Source organism: Camelus ferus, chromosome 19 (assembly GCF_009834535.1).
Source record: "Camelus ferus isolate YT-003-E chromosome 19, BCGSAC_Cfer_1.0, whole genome shotgun sequence".
NCBI classification, from domain to species: Eukaryota; Metazoa; Chordata; class Mammalia; order Artiodactyla; family Camelidae; genus Camelus; species Camelus ferus.
The window spans coordinates 27789617-27815289 of NC_045714.1; the positions used below are offsets into that span (position 1 = coordinate 27789617).

Sequence of the window (25673 nt, forward strand, 5' to 3'; positions counted from 1 at the left end):
TACCTGTTTCAGCTGTGGGGTGTTTTGAAGAGCCGTAAAGAGGGAGGTTGTTCTGGAGTGAAGTTCACTTTATCACCCTCAGCATTCAGTTCCTATGTCTCTAATCGAGCTAACATGCCAAATCCTGTCTTAAACAGATATATGTTCCCCGCCAAATTACCTCTTTGGAAGCCACAATCTATTTAGGGTTACACAAGAAAAGTGGCATTTGTCAAATAAAAAAAAATGTAAAAAAAAAAAAATCCTTAATTACCATCTCGCTGGCCTAAATGGTATAACTATGGAATTTTTCCGTCTTGATCTGCTTTGGGGTTGGCTAGTCAGGGTATTAATTCACTTTTCATTTGCTTAACTTCCAAGGCAGCTTTTAGTCATCCTGATTGCCTGTCTTCTCCAGAGGAGATTTAAAAAAAAAAACAAAAAAGTGGTCAGAAAGAGCATAGACTTGGTTGAGGGCTTTTTGCAGATCTGCTGATGGTTATGTGGAGCTGCTTAAACTGGGGATTTGTATGTAAACTTGCACTCATAGTAATGAACACATGGGGAGAAAGAGAGCGGAGAAGACGAGGCCATCCTTGCATGTTTTACTCTCTAAGGAAGACCAAGAATGTCCACCTTGCCAGAAGGGAAGGGGGTGGATGAAATAAGTGATAGGGATTGAGGTACAAATCTACAGTTATATAATAAACATTCATGGGGGTGGGTAACATGCAGCCTAAGGAATGTGGTCAGTAATATTGTACTAATTTTATATAAAGACAGATGTTTACTCAATTTACCATAGTGATCATTTCGTAATGTACGTAAATATCAAACCATTACGCAGTACACCTGAAACTAATGATATTGTATGTCAAGTATATTTCAATTTAAAAAGAGAGAGAGAGAAAAGAGGAGAAAAAGAGAAAGATAAAATAACAAATGTTTACAGAGTGACTGCCCCATGAGTGGAGCGTCGGCAACGGCTGGAAAGTTTTGAAGGCAGGAATACAGGTGTATCAGAATATTCGTCTGTACTCAGCAGTCCACTGGGGCCCTCACAGTGGGTGGCGAAAATTGACAAAGAGCCTGAGTCACAGGATAGAGTTTGTCTCCAGTCCTACATGAGTCGTCTTGAGTGCGTGGGTTTCAACTGCATAGTTTGACAGAAACCAAAAGCTACCAGCACTCCAACCTAACAGGAAAGACACGCAAGCCCGCAGACTCCAGCTCTCCCACGCAAACATCACTTTCCCCATCTCTCTGCAAACAGCTTCGCATTCAGGCAAGTGAGGCTTCCCTGCGTCTCCGCTTGTGTGTGGCCCCGCACACCTGTCGTTATTCAACTCAGTTGACCAAGAAGCCACAGAACATTTTACAAGCAGAGGGCGAGTCATTTTATCAATGGGAACATTGAAGTGCTTCTCCTCGTTTAGCTAGAAGAACAGGACGGCTCCGTATACAAGACTAGCTGGGAACACACGCGAATTTCCAATCAACACCCGCCTTTGCAAATTCACAGGGTCTCCTGTCAACAGTCCAGTTCACAGGGTATCCGATTCCCACTTACCATTTTAACATCTAATAAGTAGCCAGAAAGACAATCCGTCAGGACTCTTAACCACTGTGTAGGGGAGGAGGAACCACGTGCAGGTAGCTCTTAACCTTGCTCTTAAAGGCCATTGGGAATATTCCTATTACACCTTCCAAAACATCGCTTAGGTGATGATGGTTCTACTGGAAAAAAAAATTCTTTTCTGCTTTTGAACTGTGATAGAAGATAAGTTTTCCTGGTGTCATGACGATTGCCCAAGAGAAATGATTATCCTTCTGTAAGAACACCTTGTATCTATGCAACATCTCCACCTTCCAAATGCTAAAAGCATTTTCATGAAGCACTAGCCGTGTCCATCACTTCCATCCTCCCTGAGTAGACTGAGGCATGCGTGTAATCTTCATGTGCAGGACAGGAAAACGGAGACCCTCAGGGGTGAGGTCAACCCTCAGACGTTGCACAATCCCATTAATGATGAGGCCGTAACTTTCTGCCTTCGTTTCCTGGGCTGCTTTCTCTTCTCCTACTGAGATGCCAAAACATAAATCAATTCTTCTGACACTGCTCTGAAATGAAGAAGAATAATGTTTACTTAAGGCAGAAAAAATATTTCACTCTCTTATCATCTCATAACAGTGCATACTGTCTAAGGGCCTTAAAAACATGTCCAGACCCCTTATTTCTGTAAGTAACAATTCCAACTTGAAGGATCAGAGCAGAAAAGGTGGAAATGAGAGTTTCAAGAGTATTACCTGCAGCCTCACTGAACAAGGCCACCAAAGCATAGAACATCAATTAGAATTCAAGCACCACAGCAGATATTCTGTGTCTGCTTTCCCTTACAGGTCCTACATCAACCTGTAAGGAAGGGGATAGCATCCCCACTTTAGAGACGAGGAAAGTGGGACTTGGGAGGTTAAGCAACTTGTACAAGGACCTCAGCCAGGAAGTGACAAACTCGAGGTGGTCTCACAAGGGAGTTAATCTGCTATCCCTAGATGTCCTTAAAAAGGAATCTGAGTAACACACAATGAAGGGTCCCAGATAAGTGAACTTGAGTCTGTATATTAAATTTAATCATAAAAAATTACTGATATTCACCTCCTTTTGACCTACAAAAATGGATAATTCATATGATTTGAACTATTACTCTGGGGGTCCCTGAGATGTACTGGCAGGGAAAAAGTCTCAAAAGTATTAATACTAAGGGTGAAGTCAGACAGTGCCTTTGGAAGCATAACCGAGGACTTGAGATGAAAGGGGCAGGCTGGATGGAGAATGGTAATTCAGAAAATTCCCTAGTTCATAAGAAGCTTAGTGAGAAAGGGTGTGTTCCCACCACTGGAGCAGAAACTTCCTTTCCCAAGCCCTTCTAGGATTTTGCTCTGCCCATTCATCTCTTCCGATCAAATTCATCCTTTAGGTAAACACGGGAGGGATTAGAGACCTTTAATTGGCTTTGAGGGAAAAAAAATGGTAATCTGAGATGCCTGGGCAGGAACTATCTTGTGTCTTGTGGGAGAGAAGCGGGGAGAGAAAGAGAAAAGGAAATATCTGCAGCCTGACAGGCTGTTCCCAGCCAGAGCGGAGAGCATTCAAGAACAGGCAAGACGGTCAAGCCATGCACCCAAATTTGGCTGTGAGCTGCAGGCGTGCCATCTTGGATTTCTTCTTCTGCTCAGCTCTTCCTGTGTGAAGTGGGGAAGTTCAGCATCATCCCAGAGTCTAGCTCAGTGGTTTTCACACTTTTGCCTGGTATCAATATCACCTAAAGCCTTGAGGGGTGGATAGGGGGACCCATCCCCAGAGATTTTGATTGGGTAGATTTCTAGTAGGTCCTAACAAGTTCCCAGGTGATGTTGACACTGCTGGTTCAAGGAATACACTTTAGAAACCACTGTCCTCACTCCCAGCTATACAATGGCATTACATCTTCCTGCCACGCAATTTCCTGGGCCACGTCTGCACAGACAGAAGACACACGGGAGCCAGGGAGGAGAAACCACAGTGATGATGCTGTCCGAGGGTTGAGACAGTGGGTGCTATAAAGTGTTATACATTTTCTACAAAGTTTGCACCTTTGGTGCAAACCAAGTTGTAACACAAATGACGCACTGGGATTCTTATTCCTGATAACAGCTAACAGTCATTAACTAGCTCGCATGTGCCAGGCTGTATGTCAAGTCTCTACCCATTTTATCTTTGAGATAAGTGTACTATTATCACTCTTGTTTTATAAATGCAGACTCTGAGCCTCATTGGGTTAATTCTATGTCACTCAGAGAACAGAGGAGCTGGGTCTAGAACCCATTACTCTGACTTAACTGCTATTCACAGTACTTCCTGAACTCAGAAACATTAAATCAGGAAAAGAGACATCCATCTCCAGTGCTCTTTGGTAAAGGCATAAATATGGGTGAATGGGAGGCCATAGCTCTTTCTTCACTCTGCTTTCTCACGTCTTCTCCAGGTAACACAAGCATTCTCCAGACTACCCCCATTTCCTCCTCGACCTTACCTACTAACACACCGGAAAACGCCTCCTGTGTTAAATGGCAGGAGATTGGAGCAGGGGGTGCCTGCTACCAGAACTGGTGTCTTAGGTTTACTTATCTTTCCTTGTCGAAATAAATGCCTAATTCCTTGTGGGAACATCACCTGGCTATGGGGGACTCTGGCCCCGGAAACGTTATGATGGTTTGGGATTCCAAAGGGAGTGGATTGCAAGGGGTGGGACACCTTCTTGATTTTATGACACCCAATTCTTGCATTGTCTATCTCATCTCTTTGATGTTGGGGGGACAGGAGACAAGAGATTGGAGCTGCAGAGATACCAGGCTCTTATCTGAACGGAGATTGGTTTCATTGTTATTGCTCTGGCTTTGATATACTACTTACCTAGTCTCAAAACTTGCTCCTTCACCCTGATGTTTCTATTTTATAGCTCTATCCAGGACCTGGCATCAGAGAGGTGACTGGCCTGGAACGACAAGCTTCTAAAGTACGAGCTGACGAGCTCCCTTCTCGATGCAAAAATGTTGAGCTTTTCCTAGGAGTTGGGCATCTGGCGTGCAAAGTTAGGTGTAGACCTCATGGACCATTTCATAGGCTAGGAATCTTCAGAAGCACTGGCCACACAATGGCCAATCGTTACAGGGTCACCGAAGAGGGATATTCTCATCTCCTTCGGTCCTGACTCACCTCTTTGTTTTACTGCACGAAAGGACACAGGGGTGTGGCCGCATATCTGCTTCCCATCTGACTTTCCATCCTACTTTCCCTAGTGAGTAATCAGGCGATGCGTTTGTCTCAAACCAATTGCCCTTTGTTCTGAGCATTTTCAAACCTGTTCAGATATTTCCACATTAAAATGTTACATACCCTTTGACCTAGCAATAGCATTTCTAGATATTTACTCTACAGATAAACTTGCACATGTGCAAAATGAGATATAGGAGGATTGCCTGGAACAGCAAAATCCTGGAAACTACCTAATACACCTGACCTCTCATTAAGGAACCAGATAAATAAATTACAGGTAATACATACCATGAAAAAATATGCAATCATTATGAAGAATGAAACAATCTAATCTGATGTGAAGCAAATCACCAAAATGTACTATTAGAAGAAAAAGAGGAAAATAGAGAATATTATATATAATGTGCCACCATTTGGGAGGAAAACGAGAAAAGTGTATAAGTATACATATATACATATATGTATTTGTGTGTATTTGCATATGTATAAATGTATATGATGGAAACAGAATGTGTTTGCAGAATATCTCTGGAAATTATCATAAGAAACTAGTAATGTTGCTAGTTGCTTCAGGATAGATATGAGATAATATGACCTAAATGTAGTTGGTACTGACTCATCCTTCCTGAGAGACCTTGAAATTGATTTTGGACATTATCCCGTGCAGCCAGAAGTAGATTTCAAATGGAAAGATAATGATATGGAACAAATTCATGTTGATCCTTGCCTCCTTCCTGCCACAAATGGGAGATCCCCCACCCACCCAGGCTCCAGGGACACTATTGAAATATACACCATTCACTTTGGTTTTCATTAACACCCCCCCCTTTAATATTCTACAGTGCAATTTTCCTAGAGAAACTGCTGGCTTTTAAAAAGAGAATAACAGAGATGTAGACACATCAAACCAAAAATGCAAAGTCCCAGAGGACACTAGGATGTGCTTACAAAAGTTAGCAGTACCATTACATGAATGTAGTCGCATGAAATGAACATTGAAGAGCCACATTTCCTAAAATACAGGGTCATTAGAGACCTTGAACTATGGTGAACAAAATCTTCAGAAAAATATAGGAACACATGATGTTTTCTCTAAATAAAGTGATATTTCTCAAAACACGCTTCTGAAATAGTACGCGCTCTCCACGGATGCTCTGCGTCCATGTGTTCAATCCCAGCCCTTGTGTAGGTCCCTTCATGTTTTTCACCATTCACCCCCCAGGCACACCCTGGTAACGCCCTCTGCTGAACTCAGTGGGCATCAGGACCACGACTCTTTCAGAACCAGAAGAGAAATTAGAGATTGCTACTCAGGGAGGTGATGGGATTTTCCCGGGGTCCTATCATTTTGTTAGATGCAGAATCTTTGATTCTTTCCCTGCAAAAACTTCTACTAGTCTCTCTCTACTGGCTCTTTTACTCCAGCATTTAAAGTCACATTTCCCTTTTACTTCTCCCCCATCTATATATACCCTATGCCTTCCTTTAAGCTACTGTCTTCTGTGTCTTCTCTCCAACAAGCTCCTGGATGGTGTCCCCTCCACTCCCTGTCTCCTCTTCCTCAACCAGTCTCCTTGACCCTGTTATCAAGCCTCATCCCCCCACCTGATGCATAGAAAGTTCTCTCCCTAAGGGTGACCTGTGACTGGCAAAACTTATAATAAAGCCATTTTGGTCCTTATCATAAGATGTCTCTGCCTACATGATACCCTTAACACCTGCTCCCTCGCCATCTTCCATGAATGCCCTCTCTCCTGGTTTTCCTTCTACTTTTCTTACTGCTTCCTCTCAGTCTCTCCTTGGCAGAATCCTCTTCCTAAGCCCAGTCTTGAAATGCTTGTTCTCTGTAGCTTTCTGGTCTCACTTTGAACGTTTTCCTGGATTCATCTGTTCTTATTCGCTCTATTACCACCTATGTACCAATAAATTCCAAATGTCTTATCTTCCACTTCAGTTTCTCCAATGATCTGGAACCCAACCTCCAACTTCTTATATCATCACTTAGATGTCCCTCAGGCACTTCAGACTCCACATGTATGAAAATCTGAATGCAGCATTTTTTTTCTCCCCCCAAACAACTAGTAGTTTCCCTGTTTTAGTGAACAGTAACGTCACCCTCCTGGTGATATGGGGGAAGTCTTAGTGTCACCCTTAACTGAGGCTTCCTCTTAAGCCTTGTATCCCATCAGTCACCTGGTCTTAATGCTTCCATCTGTGAAACACACTTCTAATCTATACAATTTTCTCTATTCTCAGGACCATTATCTTAGTTCAGGTTGTTATTTCTGCTCAGTATTCTGTTACAGCAGTCCCCTAGCTGCCTCTAATCTCTGTCTGCTCCAACCCCTGCCACCCAATACCTCTGCCTTTTTTTTTCTTTTGAAGTCCTTTTGACAGCTCTCAGAATCTTGAGATGACATTTCAAGCTCCTTACATGATCTACAAGATTCGCCATCATCTTCCTTTTTCTACTCTTTCAGCTCTATTTCCTGCTGCTCCCTTACTTCCACCATATTGAATAACTTACTGTCCCTCAATGCCCCAACCTGCAACCCATCATTATGTGCTCAATGTGCTACAGCTTCTGCCCATGATGCCCTCCCCTGCCCCATCCACCTGCCTGACTTCTATCCATTCTGCAAACTTAGCTCAGTCGTAACTTCTCTCCATAGTCTTCCTCTTACCATTTTTAGCTGAGTTAGCCATTGGCCATCTCTACCTCCACAATCCTCTGTGCTTCTTTCTATTTTTAATGCTTCATGCTGCACATGAAAGAGGAACTTCTCTCTTTTTTAATTTATCTTTTCTTCTCCTACATTTATAGTTCCTTGTGAATAAGGACTATTTTTCACTTGTCTTTCTATCCCTAGGAGTTGTGTAGTGTCTGTCACACTGTTAGTATCCAGTCCCTGGCCAGTGATTGATGATTAGGAAGGCATCCTTCTGGCTTCTAGAACAATATTCTTTACATTACACCTAAAAAAAAAAATTGACTGATCGATTAAAAAGGAAGTATGTCCACTATCAACAGTGACCTCTAAAACATGAGATTGTTTTTCACACTATACAAAAATGCAATTGTGCTAATCTCACCTGACTCCTAAGATCTGGTAACTGGAACTGTGTTTCAAGAACTGATTTAATTCTTATTTGTGTCCTAAGAGTTAAGTTATTCATTCAAGTATTTATATGTGTTGGCTTCTAATTACTGGTTAAAGCTAGAGATGCCCCTTCTACTCAGATGAACTTGCTAAGATTCATTTCAGGGTTGACATTGGAAATGGTTCTCAGACTTGAAGGCAGTTTGTAACAATCACTGCACGGCTAAGAATCTGAGTCCATGGTTCTCATGGAGGGAATTCCTCAGCTGACTGGCAGGTTTGTTGCGAAATGCCCAAGTCCTTGAGAACACCTCAATTGTCTGTCAGTCACAGATGCAACACTTGGAGTAGATCTCTCATTCCACACTGTCCCATATTCTTCCAGCCTCCTTCGTTTGATAATGAAATGTCTGAGTCAGTGATCCTGGTAAATCATGGGTAGATTCACTGGAAGTTTGCAACATTTTCATTTCCAGATTTCATGCCGTAGGACCAACTTGGAGGGGAAACCACTTTTGAGTAAAGCTATTTGGGGACCTAAGTAATGAAACCTACCCAAGGAGAGGCCAAGATAGAAAGCAAACTTAACCATAAAACAAATAGAATCCCCCCCCCTTCGCAAAGAGTCCACTAAGCTCCAGAAATCAATTTTTACATACATTTGTTTAGAACTCAAAGTTTATTTCCTTAAAGAAGCTAAGTTACACAACATGAATGCCTCCCATCCCCCCGCCCCCACTGTTCAATGAGTATTTAATGCTTCTACCGTTGAATTCTGATAGAATCAAAGCATCCATCTGCCATATCCGACGCTACGTATGTGGGGAACAATATGATAAGTCCAACTTCCAACAAGCAAGCTATCTAACTTTCCCACAGCCCTGGCAGAGAGAGAAACCGTGTTGGAGGAGGATGGAGAGGAAACCCCAAGACAGGGCAAAGGGGAGTTTGCATGAGCTCTAGACTGCTGGGCTGGGGAAGCTGTTTCCTGCAGCCAGCCACATCCCAGCTGGGCATTTGTACTTCAGGGGGTGGTGCAGAAAGCAAAAAGGAAATTCCACAGCATCAGACAGACCCAAATTGAGGGACATTCCACAAAATAATTGGCCTGTTTTCATCAAAAATATCACGAAAGACAAAGAAAGACTGAGAAGCTCTTCCAGATTAAAAAAGACTAAAGACATGTTAACTGAAGGCAACATGTTATCCCGGATTTTCTGTTACTTTAAAGAACATTATTGGGACAATCGGGAACATGAATGAGGTCTAGATAATAGTACTATGTCAATGTTAATTCATTAATTTTGTAATAGCACTGCGATTATGTAAGAGTGTCCTTGTTTTCAGGAAAGAGGGAAATAGTCACTGAAATATTTAAGGGTAAAGAGTCATTATTTTTACAAGTTATCCTCAAATAGTTCTGGGGGAAAATATATATATTTTACATATATTATGTGTATATATATACACACACACATGAAAGACAGATAGAAAAAGAAAGAAGAAAAAAAAAGGGAAGAAAAGGAAGGAAGGAAGATAAAGAAAGGGGAAGAAAGAAGGAAAAACAGAAAGAAGTAAGAGAGAGGGAGAGAATAAGTGGGAGAAAGGATTGGTAAAACACCAAATGTAAAGGGTATACAGTATAAATTTGCAACTTTTCTGGGAGTTTGAAATTATGTTAAAATAAAAAAAAATTCTTGAGATGCCACCGTGTTGTAATTCTCAGTCACATAGGCTTGGGAGCCCCAGATCATTTTTAAATTCTGTTCACTGGAGTAACAATAGAGCAATGCTCCAAGTCCTCCAAGTACGAGGCCACCCCTTTGACAGTGTCTCTGCCTCTGGGTCTCCTCGACCATGCTGGCTCCTGGTGGTGGGTAGGGCTGGCCTGTGGCTGTCTCCAAGGGCCCTGCAGTTGTGCGTCTGCTGACCAGAAAGCTCCCCATTCTGAAGGCGTGAGCAACATTCAGCAATTTCACCCAAAACTTCGGTTGAACCTATTTGATTTGGCTTCTCCCTTCTTTTTCTTCTGCTTTACTTGGACAACTGTGTGGATCTATTTACAGCCCTCCTATTGCCTGAGAATGCGGCTTTGAGACAGGGTTGTAAGCCATTTCTAACAGCTCTAACCATTTTTTTATGATACCTAGATTCACTCCCGGGCCTGTCCCTCCTCTCCTCCTGCAGGGTTATTGGTGCCATGGGTCTCAGGCTATCTCTTCATTCCAAGCAGCTCACCCAGACCGCCTCCCCAGGCCCTGCCTTCCAGCAGCTAGCATGGTGAAATGCTCCACACAGCCCTGCTCAGCTTGTCCAAGTGCCAAAGTCAACATGCAATACGTACTTTGGGGTTTTATAGAGCTGACCCCAAAATATCTATTTACCCAAATGTTGACATTCTCATGAGTAATGGGCAAAGCTCCGGGGACATACTGTTGGTGGCGGAGCAGAATTCAGAATCCCACTCAGAATTTTGGAGTTGGACAGGGATGTAGAGGTTGTCAATTCCAGCCATCTCAATTTTGGATAAAGGGAAATGGGGCTGCAAATGTTGACTGACCTGCCCATCAAAGCCAGCATTAGAACCCAGGTCCTCGGCCTCCTGGGTCAGTTCCTTTTGACTCTTCCAAAGGACTGAATGACCTCGGGTGAAATGGCTTCGGGAGCCTGAATTATTAGGTGGATAATGGCAAAGGCAGCCTCCCAAATACATACTTTGGGATTACAGACAACATTTCCAAATCCCTTTTCAGAGTCCTACATGAAGAAACCTCAAACCCAGGATTCTAGCCAAAAACAAGGGTTCTCAAGTCCCTATGAAATCCCGGATGGATGTTTAACTGGGCAACGTACTAGCTGACTCCTGCGGCAGATACAGGTCTCAACAGAGCTCCCGGGCTGAAGCTTCAAAGCGGGTGGATGGGTGTGTGAGTCTCAATCACACGCGGTGGACCATCTGCTGTTATCAACAGGATGAGTAAGGGCGAGGGGATATGAGGGAAACTTCTAAAAAGTAATGCAAATCTAAACTACAATGACGTATCACCTCACAGCAGTCGGAATGGCCATCATTCAAAAGTCAATGAACAATAAAGGCTGGTGAGGGTGTGATGAAAAGGGACCCTTCCTACACTGCTGGTGGGGATATAGTTTGATGTAGCCATTATGGAAAACAGTATGGAGATTCCTCCAAAAACTAAAAATAGACCTACCATATGATCCAGCAATCCCACTTCTGGGTATATGTCTGGAGGGAACTCTAATTTCAAAAGATACATGCATCTCAATGTTCATAGCAGCATTACATACAATGGCCAAGACATGGAAGCAACCTAAATGTCCATCAACAGATGACTGGATAAAGAAGCTGTGGTATATTTATTCAATGAAATACTACTCAGCCATAAAAAAATAATAAAATAATGCCATTTGCAGCAACATGAATGGACCTAGAGATTGCCATTCTAAGTGCAGTAAGCCAGAAAGAGAAAGAAAAATACCATATGATATCACTCATATGTGGAATCTAAAAAAAAAAAAAGAAAAAAGAAAAAAAAGGACAGAATGAACTCATCTATAAAACATAAACAGACTTTCAGACATAGTAAACAATCTCATGGTTACTGGGGGAAGGGGGTGGGAAGGGATAAATTTGGAAGTTTGAGATTTATAAACGTTAGCCACTATATATAAAAATAGATATTTTTTCAAGTTTCTTCTATATAGCACAGGAAACTATATTCAATCTCTTGTAATAACCTTTAATGAAAAAATATGAAAATGAATATATGTATGTATATGCATGACTGGGACATTGTGCTGTACACCAGAAATTGACACATTGTAACTGACTTCACTTCAATAAAAAAAAAGTAATGTAGAACAGCATTCCCCTCTTAACTTGATTCAAACGGTTCTCACAGCTTACAGAAAAGCTTACTGAGAAACTTTGCGGAGAATTCAAAAAATTTTGAGTGTTTCTTGCAGGAAATGTAATTTCTACAAAAAATAAAAGATCGTTTCTGAGGTTACTTGATTAGATTTCATGATCAATCGGAGATGTTCATGGGAGGTTGGAAGAAGGAAAAAATAGAAGATTCCCCAGGCTCTGGCTGGAATAGTGAGGCCCATAGTTGGTGGTGTCAGGGATGAAGCCAAAGAGATGCATAGAAACCACCAGGTTGAGGTGCAGCAGGAGAAAGGAGTAGGCGGGGTCATTCACAGGTGAGTTAGCATTGTGGGTATGTTGACTTGGGTCTCCAGGTGGAGATGCTGCCTTTGGAATACAGTTGTTGGGGTTGGAGCTACAGAATGGAGTTGAGGTTGGACATTGATTGAGAAGAATGAAAAACTATCTCAAAATCTCAGAAAAGATTTGCCACTTAGACCTCCATCCTTTTTTTTCCCTGCTTCTGCTTCTCCCTCAGTCCCACCACACTCCACCCCCAACAACCAGTTTCCCCACATCTCCACCCAAGTTTACCCTTCTAAAATAACACTTCATATTTTCAAGCCTCCCCCTTTTCATCACTGAAGATTTTCTAGTATCCAATCCCTCAGAGGCCTGAGTACTGTTTTCCAAAATGGCAACAAACTCCTCTAACAAATTACCTCCTCCTCATGCAAAAATGAACTCACACATTGTTCCAAGGGAGGATTCGTATGTTTCAAAGGACAATGGCTGGACCACCAATTGAATCATGATTGAAATCCTTGTTTTCTCAAAATAGGATCCTCCAGAGGAGGAGGAGATAAGACAGTGTTCCCGGGAGTGTCTGGGACTGCGGGATGAACATGGTTCCTCTTCCTGGAACATCGGTTTTACTCAAAGATTTTGAGGTTGGGTGACATTTTAAGTGAAATAAAACATGGATATATTATGGAAAGGATGAAAATTCCTAGCAATTTTTAAGATAAAACATAAGCCTCCAGAGTATTCTGTGCCAAAAGGTTCCCATTGAACTTGACCTGCCTGGGGGAGTCTGGGGGGTATGGAGTGGGAAAGTTGGTCTAACTCAGTGCTTCTCCGAGGACTATGCCAAAGATGGGAATTTCTGGACATTGGAGGACAAATGCTTTAGAGCCAGCAAGACTTATGAGATCCCATAAATCATGCCTCTTTGGCCCACCCAGACATCATATACCACAAGCCTGTGCCCGAAATGACCATTCCTTGTTTAGCTGCCTTTCTCAGCTTTGGAACCTGGTGCATAAAATGCCTTTCAGATGATGTAAATCCATCCACAGCAAGCCTTCTTTAGGTTTTTCTGTCATACCCTGTTTTAAGTGTAATACATTTGCCTTCTTCCTGCAGAGAACATATCCTGGTTCCAGAAAAATCTTCCAAGGGAAAGGAAAATAAATGCATACACCAACTTCTTGAAACATTTGGCACCTGCCACAATCAGCAATAAATCTAAGCTGGACAGCTTGACATTTCCTCAAACAAGACCCCACCTCTCAAAGAACATTTGTCCTAACATGAAAAACAATAAAAGCCCAGCTGATAGAACGCAAAACATGTTCCCTTGCCTCACTGGAGAGGCAAACACAAAATAATTGTTTGCTTAGGCGGCAATTTGAACTATGCCACAGTCCATGAATATCCCAATCCCTTTCAAGTGGCATCAGCAAAAACCTTCGAGAATCTTCAGATTGGAAGGATTTATACACTGTCCCAACACTCCGTATTTTGAAACCTACCTGTCCTGCACTCTGATCTTCTTAAGCACTGTATATGCCCGAGTGAAGGCTGTGGAACTCACTGCATCCTTTTTGACTTTGTAAAAACACAGTTGTCAGTTCCGGCCTTAGAAACAATTCAACTTATAAACAGTTTAATGGAGGTTTCCTGTCTCCTCCTTTCCCCTTTAACATGGAGCCTTCCTCCGTTGCTTCCAAAGGAGACCTCAGCTTCCCCCTCGGAGCCCCCACTCCTGCAGGCCCTCCTCCCTCTCACTGCTCAAGAGCTGCCAAGTTCTTCCAAAAGGAGGAGAACAGGATATGGCAGAGTCTCTACCAGTTTTCCAATCCATCAGGCAGCCTTACTGGGGGTTGGAAGTTTGGGCCCCAGAAGCCTCCAAGCTTTCAGTCCGGTTCAGCCACACAGGGAACCCACCAGCCTTTTATGATGGCTTGGGAAGATAATCATCCCTTGGAACATTGTTCTATAAGAAAAACTCATCCACAGTTTCAAGGGACTTTTGGAGCAGAACGTTGTCACACGACAGGACATCTGTGATCTGTGGGAATTGCTGGAGGCTGACACACAGCTTCTGTGGACCCACAAGATATCATGAGAGTTCCCTAGTGAAGTCGCCAAAAATTAACCAAAGCTTTGGGGAAGGGCTGGGCCATCTGTCCACTTGCTTACAGCCCTACAGAGTCGGTACAAAGAGTTCACCCTTTGAATTTGATTTTTAATTTATACGGTTTTAGAAAGTCACATTGCAGGGACGGGGAGTTGGACTCTTTGGGGTGTCCTTCACTTATTTCATGACTTGACATTGTAATTTTGAATTCCATATGGAGAAACCAAATTCAAGGCATTTGGCCATCTTAAATAGGATTCAATTCTAGATACAGAGAAAGAAATCAGTATTTGTGCAAACATCACTCTTCGCTTCAGCACTAACTGGCTAACATCTGGGTGCTCATTTTCTCATAAGTTGGGTTTGCCTAAGGATTCCTTCCAGTTTACCATTTCAAAATGCCACTTATTTCTCTCCCATCTTCATGCATGGTTCTCCAGTTGGACCTACCAGACCTCGGTGAACCTGGGCCGAGATCTGTCCTGATTCAGCCATGAGCACAGCTGTGTCTCCTGGATCCATGAACTGACATGCCCAGAACCTAAAGAAGCAGCAGATAACTTGGAGGGCCTCAGCAGCTTCCATCCACAAATCTCAGTGGGCAGCACCTGCAAAGCCCCATGACCAAGTGTGAACCAACATTAACATTCGCAAATTCCATATGAGACATCCATTGAATTCCAGGCACCAGAGACCAGGCAGTCTCCCCACTCATTAGAATACAATCAACCTTCATGATGACATTATTTTAAGTCCCTCCTATTTTAGAAAACAGGTGGCAGGACATCCTAGGTTTTAAAAATGGAAGTATCTGCTAGTTGGTATAAGAGAAGAAAATGATTTAATGGTTTTTGCCGTCCACTCTTTGTGCCCCTTTTCCCTCTCTCTCTCTCTCTTTCTCACACACACACACACATACACACACTCACACTCACCATCCCTCCAGGATGTGCCCAAAGGTCTCTTTTTGGTAATCAGAGCATGTTGAGCATAAAAGCCAAGGCTTGCTGGGCAGGGAGGTTTTGAGTCCAAGGAACTTTAGATAAAACAATCTGCTAAGTCAAAACAGCTTGCCTGAGCTTTGGAATCAGTTAACTGTGGCCTACGAGCCATATCTGGCTCCACACCTCTTTGTGTACACCTGCAAGCTAAAAATGGTCCTTACATTTTTAAATGGCTTTAAAAAAATCCAAGAAGCTATAATAGTTTGAAACACATAAGAATTTTATGAGATTCAAATTTCAACGTCCAGAAATAAAGTTTGATCGGAACACAGGCATATCTACAGGCATATCTATATTGCCTTCTCTCTACGACAGAAGAGTTGAGTCATTATGACAGACTGTGTGACACACAATGTTGAAATATTTACTATCTGGCCTTTTACAGGAAAAAAAATATGCCAATCTATGAGATAGACCTACATTTTGATTCTGTCATTTAATATTTCTGTGGCATTAAGCAGGTGACTTGACCTCTGTGACCTCAACTTTCTCTTCCTAAATTAAGAGTAATGACATCTAACTTGTGGGTGTCTAGGACGATACTTGGAACCACATGTACTGGTCCTTCTGCCCCATCTTCTTCCCAAGCCTTTCTCTATGTAGCTGTCATGGGCATCTGGCCAAAACAGACGTTGGCAAAGTTCTAATTTGCAAAGAAAGTAGACCACATCGTATCTTGGTCTTGGTTGTGAGGACCAGAGCTGCACTTCTGGACCTATTTTAGTTAAAGTTATTTTCGGCCAGTACCTGGACTTTTTATTATTTTCCTTTCAGCAGAGGTGGAAGCGGATATTAACAAATCTGCATCAACCACTTTTTCTGATATACCCTGGGGAAACTCTTGACTAAGAAGAAAGTGTGTTTTAGTTGCTAATCTGATAAACCAGATAAAATAAGTCAACAAGTATCAAAAGTTGGAGGGCCCAGACATCCCACCCCATGGAAATTGGAATTATTTATTCAATATGCAATGACTGCAAAGCATAACAACTCCAGCAGTGAGAGCCCCAAATCACAAGGTCCTCGGAGACTTCCCTGCTGTTCTCCGGATCCCTCTGCCCACTTCATTCAAAAATTACTTTACCACTAAGTCAATTCAACAAGCAAAAGGGTCCTCAGGAAACCAGCTGAGGAGATGATTCCTACCTCAGAAGGAAACCTCTATGTTTAGAGAAATTAAAGTACAACGCGGTTAGTTTTCTACCTAATTGGGAGGTGATGTGCTCTTGTGGAATAAACTTTGAAAGTAAGCAAGCCTGGCTTCAAATATCAGCCTGTCGTCGGAGAATGGCTCTCTGAGCTTCATTTATCTCATCCGGACAATGGAGGTAATCATTTTTACCCCACAGGGTTGATAGGGGATTAAATACCGTGACTTATATAGCAGCTTATGAATTTATGAGCAACGTTTGGCATGTAATGCTTACTCAGTGGTTGTTCATTTTTCCTCCTTCCTCTGATCCCAAGTTCAGTTAGAGATTCAGGATTGCCACCAATCGGAGTGCCTGCCAGTGCCAGGAACTGCAGCTACGTGCAAGATCTTGGTGAGTATTTATGATAGCCCTATGTGGGTGATATTTCTAGGCTCAGCTTTTTTAAGACTTATTTTGTTAATTTTCTTTGCTCTGTATTAAGAGATCCACATGAAATCTGGGGTTCAAAATTATTTTAAAAGTACACTTTTGCTTTGTAGGTATGCTTTTTTTTCTTTTTTAATTGAAGTAATTCAATTTAAAATGTGTTAATTTCTGGTGTACAGCACAGTGATTCATTTTATATACATATATATATATATGTTCATTATATATATGTGTATATATATATATTCCTTTTCATATGCTTTTTCATTGCCATCACAAGGTGTTGAATATAGTTCCCTGTGCTATACAGTAGGATTTTGTTGTTTATGTACTTTATAGTGTGCATCTATAAATTCTGAACTCCCAATATATCCCTCCCTGCCCACCTCCTCCCTCCCCCGGTAACCATAAGTTTATTTTCTATGTCTGTGAGTCTGTCTCTGTTTGTAAAGAAGTTCATTTGTGTCCTTTTTTTAGATTCCACGTATAAGTGATATCACATGGTATTTTTCTTTCTCTTTCTAGCTTACTTCACTTAAATATGCTTTTCTTAAAAAGTATCACTCTAAATTGTGAATTTAGAGTTTTTGCTACTTTATGAAATCTCACCTATAGCTCAGTTGGATTACATTAGCAATTTAAGATTAACTAAAGCCCCCTCATCATAGCCTCAGCTTTTAGAGGAAGGCATTGACTATACCATCCTGAAATAATGATGTAAAAATGCTCTATGTCTGAAACGTTGTATAAATTTAAGGACTGCAGGAATTGTCTGTAGCTGGTTGACTAGCTGGCCAGCTTGGTTACACAAAAATTGCTAATGGTGTCTAGGATGGGAGAGGTGAAGGTGGTGGATATAATAAACTTAATCTTGCCAATATAGTTTTAAAAACTTATACTGAAATATAATATACTGAAAAATACACTTAAGCATACAGTTCAATTAAGTTTTTCAAACTGAGCACACCTTTGCAACCAACACCCTAGACTAAGAAACAAAACACAATCCACACACAAGAAGTCCCTGGCCATGCTTTCTTCTGACTGCTAAAGTTCCAGGGATAATCTCTGTACTAATTTTAAATAGCAGATTAGTAGTGGCTGTTTTTATACTTCACATGACTAAAATCATACAGTGTTCTTTTTTGTATCCTGACTTCTTCTGTTCAACATTTTTAAGATTTAACTGTATTGACGGGTGTCATTTAAGATTAGACCATTCACTCTCAGTCCTGTAGAGTACCCCCTTTTGTGAACATGCCACACTTTATGCATTTTATTGCTGACGGACATCTGGGGAATTTCAGTGTGAGGGTACTTGAGCATCCTGCTGCATGTCTTTTGGTGACTGTCTTACACATTTCTTTTGAGTACATATATAAAAGTAGACTCACTGAGCCCTAGGGTAGCTTACGTTCAGCATTAGTAAGTACTACCAAGCATTTTTCCAAAGAATTGTATCAATTTATACTCCTACCAGCAATGTCTGGCATCCTTGCCAACAGTCAGAATCTTCCATCTTTTTCATTTTCACCATTCTGATGATGCCTCCTCAGATTTTTATTTCTGTCCCATATACACAAAATATTCAGCTACAAGAATAAAAGGCAAGAAGTGAATACAAGGAGTGTGAGTTGAGGGAGCACCACAAAGACTCCACGAAAACCATGAGGGCCATGGACATGTAACCACCATATAACCACCAACCATGAGTAGCCACTGGACAGCAACATCATTATCAAATGCACACAGAACTCACTTCAGTGCTCTGTGACTCAACCCCCTCCATTTGCATTTCATTTAAATTTCTGTACTAGATCCTGTTTTTCCATCATCTCCCATTTTGACTTCCAAATTACGTTTTCTTCCTACCACTGCTTGGGTCTCCCAGGATAGCCTCAATAAAATTTTCGATATTGGCAAAGAACAAGTAGGAGAACTAGGAGAAGACTGGGCTCCAGAACCAGTCCCAGTCAGTAAACATAAATATGTGCTTCAAAACGGGAAGGAGTCGAGAGGGAGGAGCTTGAGTTGTACCCAGGATGTTCCGTCTACAGGGACCACTTCACCAGTGGATACGTAACAATAGAGTACTACCTTGCAGGTGCACAGCCTTTTCAAATCATAAATGTTCTGGGAATCTATGGAACATGTGGAAAGAAACAAGTCTTGTGAGAGTAGCAAGCTGAAGCCAACAAGCTGCTTAGCTGGCTTCACACCAGATCTTTCTGCAGTAGTCAGGTAGGGGCTGCCCTAAGTAAATGTGGACTTAGGACAATCTCACTTACTCACTCTCCTGGTCCCTGTGTTCTGTGTCATGCCATCTGACCTTGGGGACAAGTGGAAAATGGACTTCCCTCTTGCCCGCCCCTCATGACATTCCCGATACAACTTACATCCTCACCCACCACAGCAACCCAAGATGGCTGCAGTTTCACTACTGAATGTCCTTTAACACATAGCCCGGACTCCAGAGCTCATAATAACAGCCCATACTTACCAAGTGCTCATTACCTGCTGGGCCGTGTGCTAAACACATTACACACGTTATTTATTTTGATTTGACTCAACGTCACACAGCACAGCGCGTAACTCAGAAGGTCTGGCGTGCATCCTCATCTGCTCCCTCCAACATCCAGTGCTCCTTCCATCTGGGCCATGTGATCTAAGAAGGGCCTTTCTTCTCCCTACTCCAAATGCACCCCTGCCGTGCTGATGCTTAAGATTCCATGATTGTAACTTCCTCCCTGTGTCAAAAAGGGTGTTCATGCTTGTTTGACACATTAATGTTTAATGAGCACATTATCAAACATTTACCCCATGAGGGTGATATGTTGGGAAGGCAAATGACCCTTTGGAGCCTGGGGGCCTTGATAATGGGCTTCTGAGAGGTCAAGGAACATGGATTGCTGGGTGATTTTCCCTGCCCTTTAGTGTGTCTTAATCTACAAATATTTCTGCAGATTTCTTTGGAGGCAAACCTCTCAGATTTGCTCAGATGGTGGGGATAAGGCAGACACCAAATTATTCCCCTATTCCCAACATAACAGAACAAATGAACCCTCTTTCATTCTTTACTTCAAGCTGAGTTTCTTTTACCCAACAATGTATGAATCCCCAAATGGGTACAGTTTAAAGAAACAAAACAGACAGTTGAAAAGGTCTAGATAATGCATGGTTGACGGAGGTGTAATGGGTCCACGCAGCCCATCGGGATGTGATGGGGATGTGTCAGGGGAAGCAGAGGTCCCTCCACCACCCAACCCTGACACCACCGAGGTAGGGAGAACACCTCCATCTCTTGCTCCTGGGATGTGATCTCAAGCTCCTACAACCTCAGTGATGGTAAACACGCTTATTGCTTTGTACATCCTGAGTGCTCATCCAAAGTCAGGCCTTCACCTCTGCTGCCCTCTGTTCCTTCCCCTTGTTACCTGATGAACTACCTCTCACTCTCTGGGCCTCAGTTTCTATTTCAACAAGAAACCTTTGTCAAGCCCCCAAATGTGGGTAAGAGCCCAGTCCTCTTAATGGCCTTCCTCACATGAAACTCATGTCCATTTTCCACACTGACCATGAGTGTCTATTCATGTGTCTCCATCTTTTTTTTTGTAGTATTTCAATTTTTAAATATATTTTTAATTTATTTTGTTTTGTTTTGTTTAATAGAGGTACTGGGGATCAAACCCCGGACCTCATGCATGCCATGAATGTGCTCTACCACTGAGCTATACCCACCCCGCCCCACATGTCTCTGTCTTTGAATATCTTGTTCACTAGATATCCATGTCCCACACGAGGTGTAGCCCATGAGCCATAAAATATCTTTTCTTGTTGAATTAACTGAATAATTAGCTTATTAAGACCATTTCTTCCAATCAAATAACAGTAGATTCCCCAAGCTATCTTCAACCATCTACGATACGCCTGTCGTTCTTTTGGTTGAGGAGGGAGAAGAGAAATTTCACGGAGGGAAGGAAAGCCTACACTCTGTAAGACCAAATAAATTAATTCCACTTAGCCAACAAGTAAACACAGGATTAGGAGTCAAAAGGCTACAAAAATTCCCCCTCTTCGGCATGTGCAGAATGCATGGCGGGCTCTGAAACGTCTTCTATTTTCCCAGACTGTTTTTGTTGCTTAATTGTTCAGCAAAAAAAGAAGGAAATTCAGGCACTCCCAAGTCTCCCTCCCACGGAAACCTGTTTTACTAGCTGCATTTTATGTGGCTGCAGAAGGCCCCAGGAGGAGCTGATGGAAAAGAGCAGGGGGTCGCAGGCATGCAGCCTTGCAGCCCCAGAACACACACCCGGGGCTCAGAGGAGACCCCAGTTAGGGTGTTTTCCTCGTGTTCCTCTTAGAGCTGCTGTGTCATTAATGGAGCTTGTATTTTTGTGCTTGTACAAAGCCCTCCCTTTGTGGTTCACTCCCAGTCTTAAACCTTGCATGTGACCACATGTAAATGTGTCTTTTTACGGTCCTATAATCTCAGGACTTTTAAATCTCTGTTGCTTAAAGGCATACAGTGAGCTGAAGCGGAAAACTCCAGAGGTTTCTGATCATTTAGAAGCAGTTTACGTGCTGGTTCTAAGTGGCTTCACGGCTTCACTTCTTGTAGGGACTGAGGCAGAGCAAGGATAAGCCTCTTCAGGGCATTCAAAACCAAAATCAAAAATCATTAAAGAAATAGGCAACCTCTTTCTATTTAAACACCTCATTCGCAGATATCTGAATCAGCTGCCTTGCTGGAAGCTTCCTGCTTAAGAATTACTTCTCTATTGTCTAGCGTGTTGTCAGTTCATCTTCACAACTGATTTTCTATCTCAAGCTCAGAACTGATTTTCTGTCTCAAGCTTGCATGAGTCTCCTTGGACAGCCTTAATGAAAGGTGAGGTATTGACAGGGAAGGGAAATAGGAGAGAATTGGGTTCAGGATATAGGCAATGGACTCCCTTCACATTCTGCAGAAAACCTGCCTAATATTCTCTCAACTCACATTTCTTTTTTTTTTTTTTAATTTCCACAATTGCATGTTTTTAATTTTTTTTAATTGAAGTATGGTGGATTTACAATGTTGTGTCAGTTTCAGGTGTACAGAAAAGTGACTCAGTAATATATACATTTATAATTTTTCAGATTCTTTTCCATGATAGGTTATTATAAGACATTGAATATAGTTCCCTGTGCTATACAGTAAGTCTTTATTGTTCATCTATTTTGTGTATGGTAGTGTATATCTGTTAATCCCAAACTCCTAATTTATCCCTCTCTCCCCCCATTTTCCCGTTTGGTAACCATAATTTTGTTTTCAATGTCTGAAACTCACATTTCTTTTATTCCTTTCTCATTCCTTATTCTTGTTGAATGTTTTGTGGATCTGGGACAAGACCAAAGGGTAGGCAAAGTGCAAAAACAAACAACGCCCCCCCCCAATCTCCTTCATATTCAGATTCTGTTTTTCTCCAAAATAAGCATGTATCTTTGGCACTAACCACAGGGGATTACAAAGCAGGAGAATATTTGTAAATGTTTATTTGATGAAAAATATGCCACCTACCTCTCTAGTTCAATATCATTGAATCAAACTTCCTATACCCAGAATATCTGAGATGTTTTTCCATAACACAAGTTTAATTCAACTACTGTTCTTTATGCCAAATTGGTCACTTTCTTTCAGAATCTTCTTTGACTTTTTTGTTTCTTTCTCATTCCCTTTTTCTTCTTCTTTTTTTTTTTTTTTTTTTGGTTTTTGTCAGTATTTTATTTTTAAAAACCTATTTATTTCTGAAAGATTATCATAAGTAAGAAAATAGGCAACAGGTTTTGAAGCTTAGGATAAAGTCATACTTAATAAACAGCACACAACTCCACTGACCAAGAAAACCAGGGCTGCTGCCACCCTCCTCACCAGACCACTAAGTACCGGGCCCAAGGCCCCCCAGCCTTTTGGTCAAGGTCTTCACTTATAGATCATTAGATTCCACATTCAAGGACTCCCAAGGAACGGACTGTAAAAGTTATACTTCTAGACACTCCGCATTTTTAGCATGGGTTTATTTGCAAAGAAAACTCAAAATCAACGTTTTGTTTTGTATTGTTTTTGTCCATTTGCTTCCTCTTTGATCTGTATTTATGCCAGCTGATCATTTCTGGTCCAAATGAGCCATCTTGCATACAGCCCTGTTAATTTCAGGCTTGTTACATTTCCCCAAACTCAGCTGTCATGACCTGTTGGGTTTTAAGGCAATCTTAAAATCGGCTTAAGTCTGTCATCTAGAAATTGTTTTCTGTCTCAGTATTGTGTCCACACACACTTAATCAACATACTTTAAAATTCATCCGAAGCTCTTACTACACTATTAGGAAGAGCAGTTCAGGAAACAAGCTTCGAGTCTACTACCATGGCTAGCTTTTAAAAGATTGGGTTTTTATTGAAGCAGTTTCTCAGGTAGATGTCAAGAAGGAATTTTGACAGTAAAAACTGATGCGAGATGGTGGAGGCTGACATTTCCAGCACTTGAGTTCTCTCAGAACGGAAGGGCTTATAAGTAGGGATGGCTTCTGATGAAGTTAAGGTGAAATAAAATAACCTTGTTAGGCTCATGAGGTTTTGTTTGGTATCTTGGGAAAGAAAAATGAACCCTCCTACACTAACATTTCTATTTTGTATATCCATTCTTTTAAAGGAGTCAGCCCTGAAAAATATCACTCTTGTGGGAAGCTGATTCTCATTCACAGTTTGGGGGGATAGCCCCATAGTAGGGTCTTTTCACCTGCTGGCCCCAGGCATTCCAGAACAAGGAAGCCAGACACTTCTCTTTTTGGTAGAGGCCCGGGTATATCTCAAAGTCTCATAGCCCATTCCAAAGTAGTGAGTGAAATTCTGACATATTACTCCCCATCACAACCTTCCCTCTCTATCCTTGGGCCAGCTCACCTTGATGGGTATTAGAGTACAGCACGAAGCTTATGTTTTTGACACATGGAAGGTTTCTTTCAACATTGTGTGTAGTTATTAGGAATCTGTGGCCTTGAAGGTATAAATGATTGTGCTCTGCTGTACTCATGGGGTGTAATCAAATTACATTCTTGCACAAAAGAATCCACTTTGCACAGTTTTTCTGTGTTTTTAAGTACTTGAAATCCAACAAGAACCTTCAGGAATTACCACACCTGCCTTTCAAGTACATTTACTATGTGTGCACATTCATAACTGTCACATGCTCGTGGCATTTATAACTTTGGGTAAACAGTGACAGAAGGGAATTCAGTGATGCAATGAGTGAGTAATTAGGAACAATAATCTAAATCTCAAGAAAAGGAAATTTGGGATTTCATGTTAAATATTGAATCTTCTGTAGAGTGAAACTGCTTCTTTCTCATATAAACCTAATACAGACAGACCTCAGAGATAATGTGGGTTCGGTTCCAAACCACCACAACAAAGTGGATATCACAATAAAATGAGTCACACACATTTCTTGGTTTCCCAGTGCATATAAAAGTTATGTTTAAACTATACTGCAGTCTATTAAGTGTGCAATAGCATTATGAGTAAAAACTGTATATACCTTAATTAAAGAATATTTCATTATTAAAAAATGTTAATCATCAACAGAGCCTTCAGCTAGTTGTAGTAGCAACATCAAAGATCGCTGAACACAAATCACCATGACAAACAGAAGAAGAAAGTTTAAAACACTGCAAGAATTACCAAAAAGTGACACAAAGACACGAAGTGAGTAATGCTGTTGGAAAAATGGCACCAATAGGCACTCAACACTGGTTGCCGTAGACCTTCAATATGTAAAAAACACAATATCTGCAAAGTGCAATAAAGTAAGTGTAATAAAGTATTCTTGTAATTGTTTAAGGTGAGAATCATCAGTTAAAATTAGTAGGTGAAAGTATGATGAGAAATAGGATTTTTATATAGCCTCAAAGTATCTCCCATACAATACTTATTAATTATAGTGGAGAAATCCAGCAGACATCACCCTAACCAAATGATCGAAGTTAATATCAATAATGAGATATCAACATCATGTGCCTCCTGATACTGTGCACAAGAAAGGACACAATCTCACTTCTGTGGCACTCCTACCAAAACTGCATAACCTAAAAAAAATCACAAGGGAAAATCCGATGAACCCAAAGTGAGGCACCTTTTACAAAATAACCAGCCAAAACTCTTTAAGGTTCAAAGTCACAAAAGACAGAAAGATTGAGGAAATGTTTCCAATTAGAAAAGAATAGCAGAGATTAAAAACTAACTGCAACAAATAATACTAGATTAGATTCTGGACCAGAAAATGGACAGCTGTAGGATAATTGTTGAAGTTTAAATAAGATCTAATATCAATGTTAATTTATTGATTTTGATCATTTTATTGTGATTATAAAAAAAAATTAACATTTGGAGAGTCTGGATGAAAGTAGGCTAAAATTATTTATATTACATTTGTAACTTTTTTAAAAGTCTGAAATTATTTCTAAATGAAAGATTAACACACAAAAAATTTACAGCCAGAAAAAAAAAAAAAAACAGAATGAATATATTCACATGTCACATTGACAAATGGCCAAGGGGGAAAAAAAAAAGACAATGATTGAAAGATCTAAAAGTTTGAGAACTACTGGATTAGGTGATATATAAGATCTCTTTACATGCTAAGGTTTTGCAATTCCATGAATTATGAATTTAGAACACCAGAATGTGTCAAGGTCGATTGCTTTAAGAAAATCTGCCTCCAATTGAACTGTGAGAAAGAGAATTTATTTGAATTTCTTACACCTTTGTGTTCACACCAGGTGTATAGGCTTAGCTCACACTTTCATAAGAGATGTTGAAATAAATTTACTTCTTGTCTTTTCCACTAGTG

General features: G+C 41.2%; 1 long non-coding RNA gene across 1 annotated transcript in view; it reads right to left on the reverse strand.

Moving 5' to 3' along the window:
• Nucleotides 1–264: 264 nt before the first annotated feature.
• The window catches only part of LOC116657949, a 38440-nt gene continuing 13031 nt past the window's right edge, over nt 265–25673 (reverse strand). Inside the window, exon 4 of the long non-coding RNA XR_004313128.1 lies at nt 265–2100. This is a non-coding gene — a long non-coding RNA (uncharacterized LOC116657949). The remainder of the gene's footprint in view (nt 2101–25673) is intronic.